A 13,373-nucleotide genomic window follows, 5' to 3' on the forward strand; every position below is an offset into this window, starting at 1 on the left:
ATTTTTATTTTTTTTTGAGACGGAGTCTCGCTCTGTTACCCAGGCTGGAGTGCTGTGGCGGGATCTCCACTCACTGCAAGCTCCGCCTCCCGGGTTCACGCCATTCTCGTGCCTCAGCCTCCCGGGTAGCTGGGACTACAGGCGCCGCCACCTCGCCCGGCTAGTTTTTTGTAGTTTTTAGTAGAGACGGGGTTTCACTGTGTTAGCCAGGATGGTCCGATCTCCTGACCTCGTGATCCGCCCGTCTCGGCCTCCCAAAGTGCTGGGATTACAGGCTTGAGCCACCGCGCCCGGCCAGATAGTTCATATTAAATCTCTGAGGTCTACACTCATCAACACTGACTTATAAAAAAGAAAGATTTCCATTTACAAGATTCTTGGTAAATAAAGAAAAATACAAATATCACCAGCCACACTGTTCCCTATCCGCCCCACAAGCCTCAGCCATAGGGTGGAAGATATTCATGGACAGAAGCATGCTTTTCAGGGTAAATGTGACTTAGGATTCTTCCTGGATGGTGCATGTGCCTCATAGTTCCCCCTTCTTCCATCCTGGAGAGAGCTAGAGGAGTGAATGGGGTGTCTTGGAATTTTCCTAACACAATGGGGGAATGCCTTCGCAGCATCCCTCCCCATCTGTTGTCATGACTTGCACCTGCAGGGCGCTCACTCCACCAGCTACTGCCCACCTGTGCAGAATCCTCATTTCACTTCCCTTCATCAAAGACCCAACTGGTGGATGGAGCTCTAACTTCTCCTGGCTTAATTTTCTTTATCTTAAATAAGGAGACAAATTCAATAAACTGGAACATTCTTCTGGTTTGATTGTGTGGATCAATCAATTTGTGGTCTTTGATATCTTCTGAAATAAAACATACTATTTTATTAAAGGTAGAACAACATACATAGGTGAAAATATTCCAATCAAAGGCTGCTACCAACTTTACTTTTTAAAAAATCATCAGCCCAATTTTATATAACCATAAGCAGAAATTTCAGAAATATTCTCCTTAGATGATAAAGTGAAAAAAGGTTTTTAATGTTTCTAACCCTCTGAGACTTCTTTTCCTTAAAGGGTTGGTCTGTCCTCATGTTCTGTCCTGTAACCTGTTGTTTTGTTTGTTTGTTGTTTTTTTACCCTCATCTTTTCCGTGATGGTAAATCTGTTCTTTTTTGTCAATGTCCTTGATCTTCCCAGAGCCTGGCAGGTAACCCCACCCTGCCCTCTCCACAGACTTCCTTCCCCTTGCCTTCAGTTCCCTCATCCTCTTCCTCCTTAAGCTGCTCTATTACCAGTAACACATTTTAAATGTGGGGTTGGCTTTTTATAGATAATGGTTAGATTTAATATGTATGATTTATGTTTGAAAAGCAAGCAAGTTGTGGAAAGACTTGGGAATCAAGATTTGTTCTCGTTCTTTGATTGAAATCAATTTTGAAGAGTGGTACATAATACCACATGCAGCCTAAGGAACTTTATATCACGCTAGACTTGGTTTAGTACACATGGATCAGAATGCTGCTGTCAGAGGCGACATGCTCAAGATTTTGTTCCCCTTGGGATATTTAGGACAGTGTTCAACTTATTTTTCAATAATTGAGGCCTCTTGTCTGTAATATTTTATACTTTCCAAAGAATTTTCATTTATTTTAATTTTTTAAAAATTCTGGTAAAATACACATAGAATTTATTATAACCATTTATAATTATACACATCAGAAGTGCTGGTACATTCGCATTGTTGTGCAACCAATCCTGAGAACGCTTTTCATCTGCAAAACTGAAACTCTGCACCAACTAAACAATAAACCCCCATTTCCCTTTCCTCCCTGCTCCTGGAAACCACCTGTTCATTTTCTGCCTTTATGAATTTGATTACTCTAGGTTCCTCATATGAGTGGAATTGCATTTATCTTTTTATAGCTAGCCTATTTCACTCAGCATGGTGTCCTCAAGGTCCTCATCCATGTTGTAGCCCATGTGAGAATTTCCTTTCTTTTTAAGGCTGAATAATATTCCATTTTATGTATATACCACATTTTATTCATCCACTCATGTATCAATGGACACTTGGGGAGCTTCCACCTTTTGACTGTTGTGAATAATGCTGCACTAAACATGGGTGTTCAAATATCTCTTTGAGATCTTGCTTTCTTTTTTTGGATATATATCAAGAAGTTGAATTGCTGGATCACATGGTAATTGTACTGTTCATTTTTTGAGGAATTGTCATATTGTTTTCCAAAATGGCTGCACCATTGTCAATTCCCATCAACAGTGCACAAGCGTTCCAATTTTTCCATATCCTCACCAACACTTACCTTATTTTGTTTTGTTTTTGTTTATGTTTTCAAAAAAGGCAGGCCTACAAGATGCCTGAACTGTTTATTTCACCAGCCGGTATTTTTCATTTTCTTCCTGAGGCTGAATTTCAAAACTTTAGAAGTCTATACATACTGCATTTAGACTTTCTATATCCAGAGAAAGGGGCTGAGAGCAGAAGAGGTCAGGCCCCAGGCCGGTTTTGGGTGGGAAAAGTGGCAAAGATTTCTCCGTAACAGTCTGTGTCAGTTTTCTAACAATTAAAATGCCTTTAAGCTCTCCATCATCAAACTTTCCTCTATGACATCTGAGACAGAAAAACACTCCTCTTTCTTACACACGACACCAGCGGAGAGCAGAGGGAAGGGAGTGAGCAGAAAGGAGCGGACATTACACAGGCACAGGCCACATTTTTAATTCATCCAGAAAAAAGGATTTCTGATTTAGTTTAATGGCAAGGAGTTGGATAAAACCATAACATGTTCTGCCTCTTCCTCAAAGCGAGCTGGGCTGAATTTTTGTGATTGGAAGCATTTCTCATAATGGTGAATTAAGCGCTATAAAAAATAAAATCAATCCCATCTCTATGAGTAGCATAAGAGCTGCTTCCAGGAACCTAGGGATGCCCACATTCCATACACCCCCCTCCCCCCACCCGGACATGGCCAGTTCCTCAGACAGCTACATGGGAAGAATAAAACTCTTCTGTCAACTTTTTTGGGGAGCGAGGGAGAAGTGGTGTTTAGCGGAGATGTGGGATAGATTTTTTTTATTCCTCCCCCACCGCCCCACCCCCCCACCAAAACCTACATACATACACTCAGATGCACCTGCACACCCATTTTAAAGAAAGCTTTTTCTCCCTGTGACTACAGGATCCCAGCATCCAGCCTCCTTCAGGCTGCGAGATGATGCCAATTAACGGCCCAGATCTAACTCATCAACATACTACAGAAGGCTCCTGTGTTACCTCACAAGCTGAGGGGACAGGGCCAAAGAAGTGGACTCTCATGGGGGACTTGCTGTTTGTCTTAAGTCCAATCTACTCAGCAACGCTCTCAGGTCCTGGGGCTGGGAGAGGTTCTGTGGACACTTGTGGCAGACGAACTGATGGTCCTAGCCCATTGTGGTAAGCAGAAAGTGACTGAATGGGGATCAAGCAGCATCTCTCGCAAGGTCACTGTGGCCTCGGCTTCTAAACATCTTAGAAAGGTTGGAGTCCAGCACAGCCAGTGAGCCATCTTCTCTGTGAGAGGCCAGGAACGGAACATGGTGCGAGGAAAACACCAGCCCAGTGACACATTGGTCTCGTATAGCTGAACCAAGAGCACCTCCCCCTCTCTTGGAGTCCACAAGGGAGACTGTCCCATTCCCATCACAAAGATGAAGACTTCACTTTGCTGAGGATGCCAAGCCAGTGAGGTGGGAAGGCAGACAGAGACACTGCAGCCCACCTGTGACGCCGGCTTGGGACACAGAGTATGCCGGAATAAAATTCTACAGTCCTCACTGGAAGAAAGAAACAGAGTCCTTGCGGAGAGAGGAAGGAGCACAGGTGACCTGCCCAACATGAGATCAGTATGAATTCAGTGCCGCCGGTTGAGCAAGGTCCCAATCCTTGATGCTGAAGTCTTTGCTGCCGTTGACAGCTGAGAACGCTGAGGGTAGACACAATGTCGCCATGCTCATACTTGCAGAACTTGCTGACGATAAGTGGCCGGTTCTCATCCACCTCCCACAATTCACCAGCACCTGAATCAGAAGCCGCTATGATACCTCTCCCCTCCACCCAAGTGAGGTCGGCCACTCTAGCCTCCATTTGGGCTCCAGCAGAGCAGAAGCTTTCTTTGGGGATGGCACAGGGGTCCTTAAAAAGGCAGAGGGGGCCGGGAGCGGTGGCTCACGCCTGTAATCCCAGCACTTTTGAGAGGCCGAGGCGGGCAGATCACGAGGTCAGGAGGTTGAGACCATCCTGGCTAACACGGTGAAACCCCGTCTCTACTTAAAAAAAAAAAAAATGCAAAAAAATTAGCCGGGCATTGTGGCGGGCGCCTGTGGTCCCAGCTACTCGGGAGGCCGAGGCAGGAGAATGGCGTAAACCCGGGAGGCGGAGCTTGCAGTGAGCCGAGATCTCGCCACTGCACTCCAGCCTGGGCGTCAGAGCGAGATTCGGTCTAAAAAAAAAAAAAAAAAAAAAAAAAAAAAAAAAAAAAAGCCAGAGGGAGCCAGCCCAGCAGTGACCACTGAGACGGGAGGACCGGGAGCCCCCATGGGACCGGTACCGCGTAGCTTCCAACTACTTTCCATGCAGGCCGGTGCGTTAGGGGTCGGTAGGGAAGACGGATTCCTTCGGCATCTCCATGGTTCCAACTCCAACCTGGATTCTGCTCAGGTAGCAACTCCCACGTGCTGCACTGTTTGTTTTTGGTGGTTGTTGTTGTTTTCCCCTTGATAGTAGCCATCCTAATAGGTATGAGATAGTATCTCATGGTTTTAATTTGCATTTCCCTGGTGTTTAGTAGTGCTGAGCATATTTGTATGTGTTTATTGTCCATGTATATGTCTTCTTTGGAGAAATCTCTGTTCAAGTCCTTTGTCCGTTTTTAAATCATGTTGTTTGGTTTTTTTAATTGGTAAGTTGTAGGATCTCTTATCTATTCTGGATATTAAAGCCTTATCAAACATATGATTTGCAAATATTTTCTTCCATTTCATTCGTTGCCATTTCATTCCGTTTATTGTGTCTGTTGATGCACAATGATTAATTTTTATGTAGTCCAGTTTATCTATTTGTACTTTTGTTGTCTGTGCTTTTGGTGTCAGGTACAAAAAATCATGGTCAAATACAGTGTCATGAAGCTTTTCTCCGATGTTGTCTTCTAAGAGTTTTATAGTTGTAGCTCTTCAATTTAAGTTTTTAATTCATTTTGAGTTACTTTTTGTATATGGTGTTACTTCCGAGTCCAACTTTATTCTTTTGCATGTGGATATCTGTTTTTCCCAACACCATTTGTTGAAAAGACTGTCCTTTCCCCATTTACTGGTCTTGGCAGCCTTGTTGAAAATCATTTGACCACATATGGATAATTTATTTCTAGGCTTTCTATTCTGTTTCATTGGTCTATATGTCCCTTTATGCCAGTACCACACTATTTTGATTACTATACCTTTGTAATACATTTGGATATCGGGAAGTGTGAACCCTCCGAAGTTGTTCTTTTTAAGATTGTTTTGGCTATTCTGGGTCCCTTGAGATTCCATGTGAATCTTAGGATGGATTTTTTTTTCTGCTTAAGCAAAAACATTAGGATTTTGATAGGGATTGCATTAAATTTGTAGATCACTTTGGGTAGTATTGACATCAAAGTTGCCATTTTTGGTGATACAGGATCACTCTTGAGTTCAGAATTTTTATCCATAGTTGACAAAAAGAGATAAGGAAAACAACCATATGTAATGAGTTTCCAGAGATGTGAATATCAAAATATCAAAGAACATTCACTCTGTGTCCTCAGCTCAGGAGTCAGGCTTCTAGTTTCCTTTCTAGAACTCATTCATCTTTTTTACCCCAGCCTGCCTTACTTGTAACAGAACTGGATATGAACATTCCTGTAAGAGCGCTTACCAAATTTTCGCTAATTGACAGAAATTCAACATGTGAAATGTTTTAAGCACCCACACTACTTTCAGTTCCAGAGAAAAAGGACTTTTGAGATGGTAAGTGGCAAACAACATGCCCACTCTAAATGTAAACTCCGTCCCTTGCTTTCTACAGCAGTAGGCCTTTACCTCCAAGGAACTTCACATTGTCCATTTCACATTTGATTTTTATTTCTTCCTTTCATGTTTGAAAATCTGAACCTCCTTGGCAAAGCTAACTTTTAAATATATCATTATGAGAAAGCCTAATTATTTTTTAGAACCTTCATGGTCATTTATTTTTCTTAAGGGCCATTCATTTACCTGTTTCATTCACTTAGATTGAACACCCATCATGATTTTCAAAGTCATTTTGAAATAATGGAAACCCTGCCCAGTCCTTTAAAGGAAAGAGCTTACTTTAACAGATTTTGAGGGGTATCCTAGCAACCAGTCCATAGTGAAATTTATCAATTTCTTAAAGGGAATTTGCACTAAATCCATGAAAAAGACACTTCAATTTTAGTTTCTTAGGTCCATCTTTTCTACATTGTTCCAGGGATTGGACTTGATTCGACATCTTCACTTTTGAGACTTCATTTAATAACCATTAAAAACATAGTTGATGTTCTTCCACTCAGCGTAGCTCCTTTCATGGCATTTGACTCTACCTAACAATAGATAGATGGATACATAGAGAAATATTTCTAAGTTGTATAAGTATCCCAAAACTTAGTGCAAAAATTGAACACATATTCGTGCTTTTTGTTCTTATTTCTGTACATGGAAAACTGCAAGGCAAAATCTTGATCCCAAGAAAAGCCAAGGCTTGGAAAGCATATTCATTCATGCCAATCTTGGCTTTGCTGGGTGCTATGAATGAAAGAATACTTATTTGGTCATGCTTTCAGATATTAGTTGTTTCCAAGCTGCAAATTTTTAAAAATAATTCTGAACACAAATCAAAATAAAAATTTTCCCCAGGTATGTAGACAAGTCAAGCGTGAAATAGCATAAATGGAGTATACATTCTGCAAGTAGGATTTAAAATTGAGAAGGCTATTAAAATTAAATAGGATTAACAATTCAACTCTAGATAATGTGCTGGTGAAAAAATGAATACTTTAAGCATTTAGTAGCTGATATTTACACTGATAGCCTATTTCTGGCACAGTACCCACTAACAGAGTTTGAATTTATATAGAATATTTTTCCTTTCAAAATATTAGGTATTTGGCCAGATGCAGTGACTCACTTGTAATCCCAGCACTTTCGGTGGCCGAGGCAGGTGGATCATTTGACGTCAGGAGTTTGAGACCAGCCTAACTAACATAGTGAAACCCCACCTCTACTTAAAAAAAAAAAAAAAAAAAAAAAAAAAATTACCTGGGCATGGTTGCTCATGCCTGTAGTCCCAGCTACTCAGGAGGCTGAGGCAAGAACATTGGTTGAACCTGGGAGACAGAGGTTGCAGTGAGCTGAGATCACACCACGGCACTCCAGCCTGGGAGACCTCTGTCTCAAAAAAAAAAAAAAGTATTTAATAAAGATTGTTTTGTTTATTTCACCATACTAATTATTCTTTACAGTATTTTTATCTAAATGTACTCTGAATTTAAAATTTTATTCTTTCAGTTATTCTTTGAGCTCTTTTAATATGACTTTTGCTTTTTTCATCATGTTTGCTTATTTTTTATTTGTTGCATCTATTTTTAACTAGTTAGTTTGAAAGATTATTGTTCTTAAACATTTGATCCTTAGCTTATTGAATCCTGCTTTATTTGTTTTCCTTTATCTTTGGTTTCCTGAAAGGAGTCAGGTTATTATTAGTTTTTGTTGGCAACAAGGAAGTCTGAGACAGGGTGACAGCAGCAGCAAGGGCTCACACCAGGGAGGTGGGAAATGTTGGAACCCATCCACTTCCCTGGTATGGTCCTTCTCCTTTGACTTCTCTCATCCCCAAGGCCATCAGTGTTGATTCTCCAAATAATCTTAGCTAGCGCCATTTAAGCATCCCCCACAGGCTAAGAAGGCTTTACAAGGCAAAATTGTCTTATTTATTCAAACAGCACACTTGGATTCCCATCACCTTAGGCAGTCCTCAATTCACAACTCCCAGAACAGCAATTACTGACTAAATAGCTGTATGCTGACTTTATGCCCTATATCTGCTGTAAATTGGTTGTTTGGAACTCAGGAAGCATTTTCCAGAAACATTCCTATTCTTGTGTCTGGGTTCTTAGGTCAGTTGGCAAAAGCCCAGGGAATCTAAACCAGTCTGACTGTTCCCCTTTTTTCTTTTATTAAAAAAAAAAAAAAAAATCTTAGCATACTGAAGTCTTTTCTGTATATATTTACAACAATCCCAAGGAATTGGGTTTTTATTGAGTAAGTTTTAAGCCACTCCTTCCAGGGTTAATTGAGGTAGTGGGAGAAATAGATAGGGATGGCAAAAATGAGCACAGAATGTGAGCTGCAGTCTCAGATGGCTGTTCCTGGAGCAAATGTGACAATTGGAGAGTAATTCCAGCACAGGGGACTGAGGACAGTGGAGGCAGAGATAAGCACAAACACTTGCTGAGTGAAACTATCAAATATGTGGGGCACTTGGGATGGGAGAATGGACACAGAGACCAATACATGTCTGTGTTTTATCTTCAACAATGCTAAACAGATTTATGACCACCTCACTAAAATGGACTATGTGGGAGACCCTCAAGAGAGTATTCCAGAGAGTAAGAGATGTCAAATGGAAATTCATGGTATAGAACTTATCATTACTAATAGTTTCACTCTCAATCTTGATGACCTCCAAACAGTTTTTCCTTAAGATCTTAAATTTCTCAATCTGCAGCTCTCTACTGCCACCATGGTGGCAGGCATTCAGCCACTGAACTGGAGAACTGAATACTGAAAGAAGCCAAGACTAGCACAGTGGTATTGTAATACCCTTAATTAAAAGAGAAAAGCATTAAATTACATTAAAAACAAAATCGTGGGCTTTTGTTTTGTTTTGTGTTTCATTTTCTTGAGTGCTGATGATTAAGGAAAGGAAAGTCTAATTAGAGGAGGATAGAGAGATTTGGAATGGGACTTGTGGCTGCTTTCAAGTGCTTTGAAAGTTGGTGGCATTGATTCCTTTTGAACTTTTTTCTTTTCAATGTTTTTATGTGTAAGTCTGGATTGTTGCCCTCCAACCCTCCTGCTCTTCCCTCACTACACACACAATCTTTTAGTTTGGCTCACAAATGAAACAAAAATGGAACAATAAATGAGAAATAAGAAAGGTGGATTCCTGAGATAAAGTATCAGAGAGGAAGAAAGTGAAAGGGATCAAAGGAGATATTGAGGGGGAAGATTTCTCAAAGCCTAACTAAGAGAGTAAGGAGAGAGACAGAAAAGGAGATGAGAGCAAGGGAGAGAAGAAAGCAAGGGACAAAGGGAAAGAGTAAGGCAGGGAGAAAAAGGGGGAGAGAGAGGTGCAGAAATAGGAGCGCAGGAGATTCAGTGAAGATCTGATGTTAGCAATTTCAGATGGGGCAGAGAAACTTTTGATCTCACAGTTCTTTTAGCTAGTGCTGTGGACCTGCAAGTGCTTGGTTTAGATCAAAGAAACCTGGAATCAGAACAGCTTAAGGACTTCGTTCTTAACTCTGGCTTCACATTAGATCCACCCAGGGAGTTTTAAAAGCCACCTAGACCTGCCTCACCTCCCAGAAACAGGGACCAATTGACCTGGGGAGTGGCTCGGACGTCAATATTTTTAAAAGTTATCTGGGTGGTTGTAATGCCCAGTCACGGTTGAGACCCTAGGCAGGTCTGGAGACATTGAGGCAGTACAAAACTGGCTTTGTGCACTTGTGGGATGCTGTTTGTAAGCTAGTTGTCACCCTGAGGAGCTTGTCTACATCTAAGTACTATTCTAACAAAAGAGGACCCGGGGTGCTCTCCTGTGCTGAACTATTTCTAAGGAGTATGGGCTCCACAAAAGCCGTGGATAACATCTATGATAATTATCAAATAGGTTTTTTCAACCATATTATTCTTACATTATAAATTCTTTCATTCTTTTTTTTTCTTGACACAGTCTTACTGTTGGCCAGGCTCCCAGGCTAGAGTGCAGTGGCGTGAACACGGCTCACTACAGCCTCAAACACCCAGGCTCAAGCATTTCTCCCACCTCAGCCTCCCATGTAGCTGGGACTACAGGTGTGTGCCAACATGCCCAGATAGTGTGGTTTGTTTGTTTGTTTTTCGTAAAGACAGTCTCATTATGTTACCCAAGCTGGTCTTGGACTTCTAGGCTCAAATGATCCTCCTGCCTCAGCCTCCCAAAGTGTTGAGATTATAGGCATGAACCATCACACCTGGCCAAAATATTTATTTAAAATAATAACTTGTTCCTAGTCCCCTTTTTGGTGGCTCTTCTGCTGCTCAGATATACAAAGAAAGAAAGCTCTTTTGCTTCAAACTGTCAATTAATATAGGCAAATTTCTCAAACATTAAAGAATTTTGCAGCTGGTCAATAAAAAAATTCCTACAGCTGGATTTTTAAAGCAGGGGCCAAGAAATTTGAAAGAAAAGATCCTTATTAACTAGGATATTATCATCTTTATTAACAACTACTCTTTAATGAGCACCTACTGTGTGCCAGGCATCCTATTAGGTGAATTAGAGAGGAAATGTCATTTCATGCTGACTACTCTCTATCTAAGGTTTAAATGTTGTTGACAGTGATTACAAGAGCTAATCGAGCATTTAAGGGAGTTTTGTTCACATTCCCTGAGAAGTCATTACAGTATAATGGCAACTTTGTCTGGAAGTTAGAAACCTAAGAGACCTATTCATTTCTCCAAGTTGTGGCTCTTTTATTATTAAATGTGTTCAGACTGCATGATTTTGTAAGTTTATGAAAATCATGGTAAGAATATGTAGTTGGATAAAACTACGAGCTGTTGGGTGCAATACTGATTTATTTCTGGTGCTTTGCAATTTCCATTTCCATTATAAATGTCATTATTTTGATTCTCACTCAGCTCCCTTGTGAGGTAAGCAGTATAGATATCACCTCACCATTTCTCGAAGCAAGCCTGGGAATGTTATTTTTTCTTAAGAAGTACTACAGAAAGGGCAGTCAGTTTTTTTTCTTTCTTGCAGTGTGAAGCAGTGGGAAAAGTAATTGAGAGGTTCTATGACTGCTAAAACAAATATACAAAGAAATGTAAAAGCTTGACTTTTTCACTATGCATTGCAAATATTTTACGAATTTTCATTTTATAGAAGAAGAAAATCATGTGAATTGTTTCTCTCTAAAGTACTCTCCTTCAAAAGGCAGTTCAGTCTCCTAGCAACCAACACTTCTCCAAATGAGAAAAATGTCTGGAGGAAAGGAGACACTACAATTACACAATGAATAGAGCAGAATTCTCATGAGCCTGGAAGAGACTCATAAAGGGCATCTTAGCCCATTTCCATTTTCCCAGTGTCAGCTTTGGGGATTCTCAGAAGCTCCAAACAGAATCACCAGCAAGGTCAAATGTGGTGGCTTACCTTATGCCTAGGCCTGGTACTGGGGCCTCTTCCCTCCCACCCCCCTTGGAGCTTTGCTCTTTATAACCTTAAGAGTAAAATCCTCTGGAGTAGTGCTGTCAAAAATGGCAGCTACTAGCCTCATGGTTTGAGGGGGAAAACCAGTATTTTCTCTTCTACACCCCCAACAACACTTCTGGTCACCAAAATGTGTAGAGCTTTTTCCTATGACAAGCAATTCTCCAATTCTCTGAGGACACCAACTGGATGTCCTACAATTTAACTCAATTCTGACACCATTTACCTGGAGATAGCATCTGATCCCACAGGTTGAGGACTCAGTCCCCCAAGAAGGTCCGCCACTTCAGATGTCAATCACAAGTAGTGAGCCCCAGGTTGCCCATAACTTCTGTTTGACTTAGCTAATAATAACAGGTCCTCTCTGGCAAGGGCAGCTCACGGAACTCAGGAAAACAGTTTACTTACAAAATTACCAGTTTATTACAAAGAATACAATTTAGGTACAGCCAGAGGGAAGAGATGCCTTGGGCCGAGGTACGGGGGAAGGGATGTGGAGCTTCCATGACCTCTCTGGGCCACTGTCTCTCACAGCACCTCTACGCATTCACCAACCCAGAAGCTCTTCAAACCTCATCCTTTTGGGTTTTTATGGAGGCTTCATCTTGTGGGTGTCATTAATCAAATCGTTGAGCACTGGGATCAACTCAACCTTCAGACCCTCTTCCCTTCCAGAGGTGGGGGGATTGGAGCTCAAAGTTCCGACTCTCTAATCAGGTGGTTGGATTCCCCAGCACCCATCTCCCTGTCCTGAGGCTGTCCAGAGCCCCCAGCCACCAGTCATCTCATTAGTATATAGAAAGACATGATTGCTTCAGAGATTTCAAGGGTTTTAAGAGCCATGTGCCAAGAAATGGGGAAAGAAGACCAAAATATATATTTCTTATCATACCATACATGGCTATTTAAATTAAAAGACTGAAATTTTAATTACCTAAAATTAAATAAAAAAGCAGTTCCTCACTCACACCAGCCACATTTCAAGTGTTTAATAGCCACATGTGGCTAATGGTTGCTATATTGGACAGGTCAGTTTTAGAACATTTCCTTCATTCCAGAAAGTTCAATGCTGCTCCAGAGGCTGCTCTGGAGAGCGCCAACAGATCAGATTTGGATAGAGAAATTTCAGGTAGAAAGGGTTTGGTTGTATGAGGGGCATTGGAATTGCCTCTCGGAATTTTACTTTCATCCTTAGATTTTTCTCACCATATTTACACATTAGTTTTTTTTTTTTCATATAGTCCCATCCAATTGAAAAAGGAATTTTGAAAACTGGTAAGTTAACATTATGAATGCAACTAAGAGTTGCAGAGGGTAAGAACGGGAGAGGACAAGTACTTTGGGACAATCATGCAATTGATGTTTTCTCGAAATTTAAATCTGAAAGTTTATGGTACAAGTAGGAACAGCAGGTCACTAACAATAAAATTCTACCTCAAGATAAGTTGATATGGGATAGTCTGAAAGTCTTAGACATTGTTATTTTTTATTCCATTTTTGGTTTGCATTATTTGGCCAGCACATGAGCAAATGCTGCCATTCATGTTTGGGAATGAATACGAATTTCAAAAGATAGAACAGGATGTTCTTCTGGATTTCCTAGTCTTCTCTTTTTCTTTCAACTTACACACCACGTTAATAAGCTGCTTTGATGCCCTATGCACATGAAATAACTCAGTGCTTTGGAGGAAAAGATGAGGCAGAACTGGACTGTGGTGGTCCTGTATTCTGAATCCATCTGGACTGAGACCCTGAGAGGACCTGAGTATTAGACATTGGTGGAACCACCTTTGCAAAATTATG

General features: G+C 41.0%; 1 pseudogene; it reads right to left on the reverse strand.

Moving 5' to 3' along the window:
* Positions 1-3,365: 3,365 nt before the first annotated feature.
* On the reverse strand, positions 3,366-6,137 carry LOC111551933 (annotated as a pseudogene).
* Positions 6,138-13,373: the final 7,236 nt, after the last annotated feature.

The sequence above is a fragment of the Piliocolobus tephrosceles genome, chromosome 3 (genome assembly GCF_002776525.5).
Source record: "Piliocolobus tephrosceles isolate RC106 chromosome 3, ASM277652v3, whole genome shotgun sequence".
NCBI classification, from domain to species: Eukaryota; Metazoa; Chordata; class Mammalia; order Primates; family Cercopithecidae; genus Piliocolobus; species Piliocolobus tephrosceles.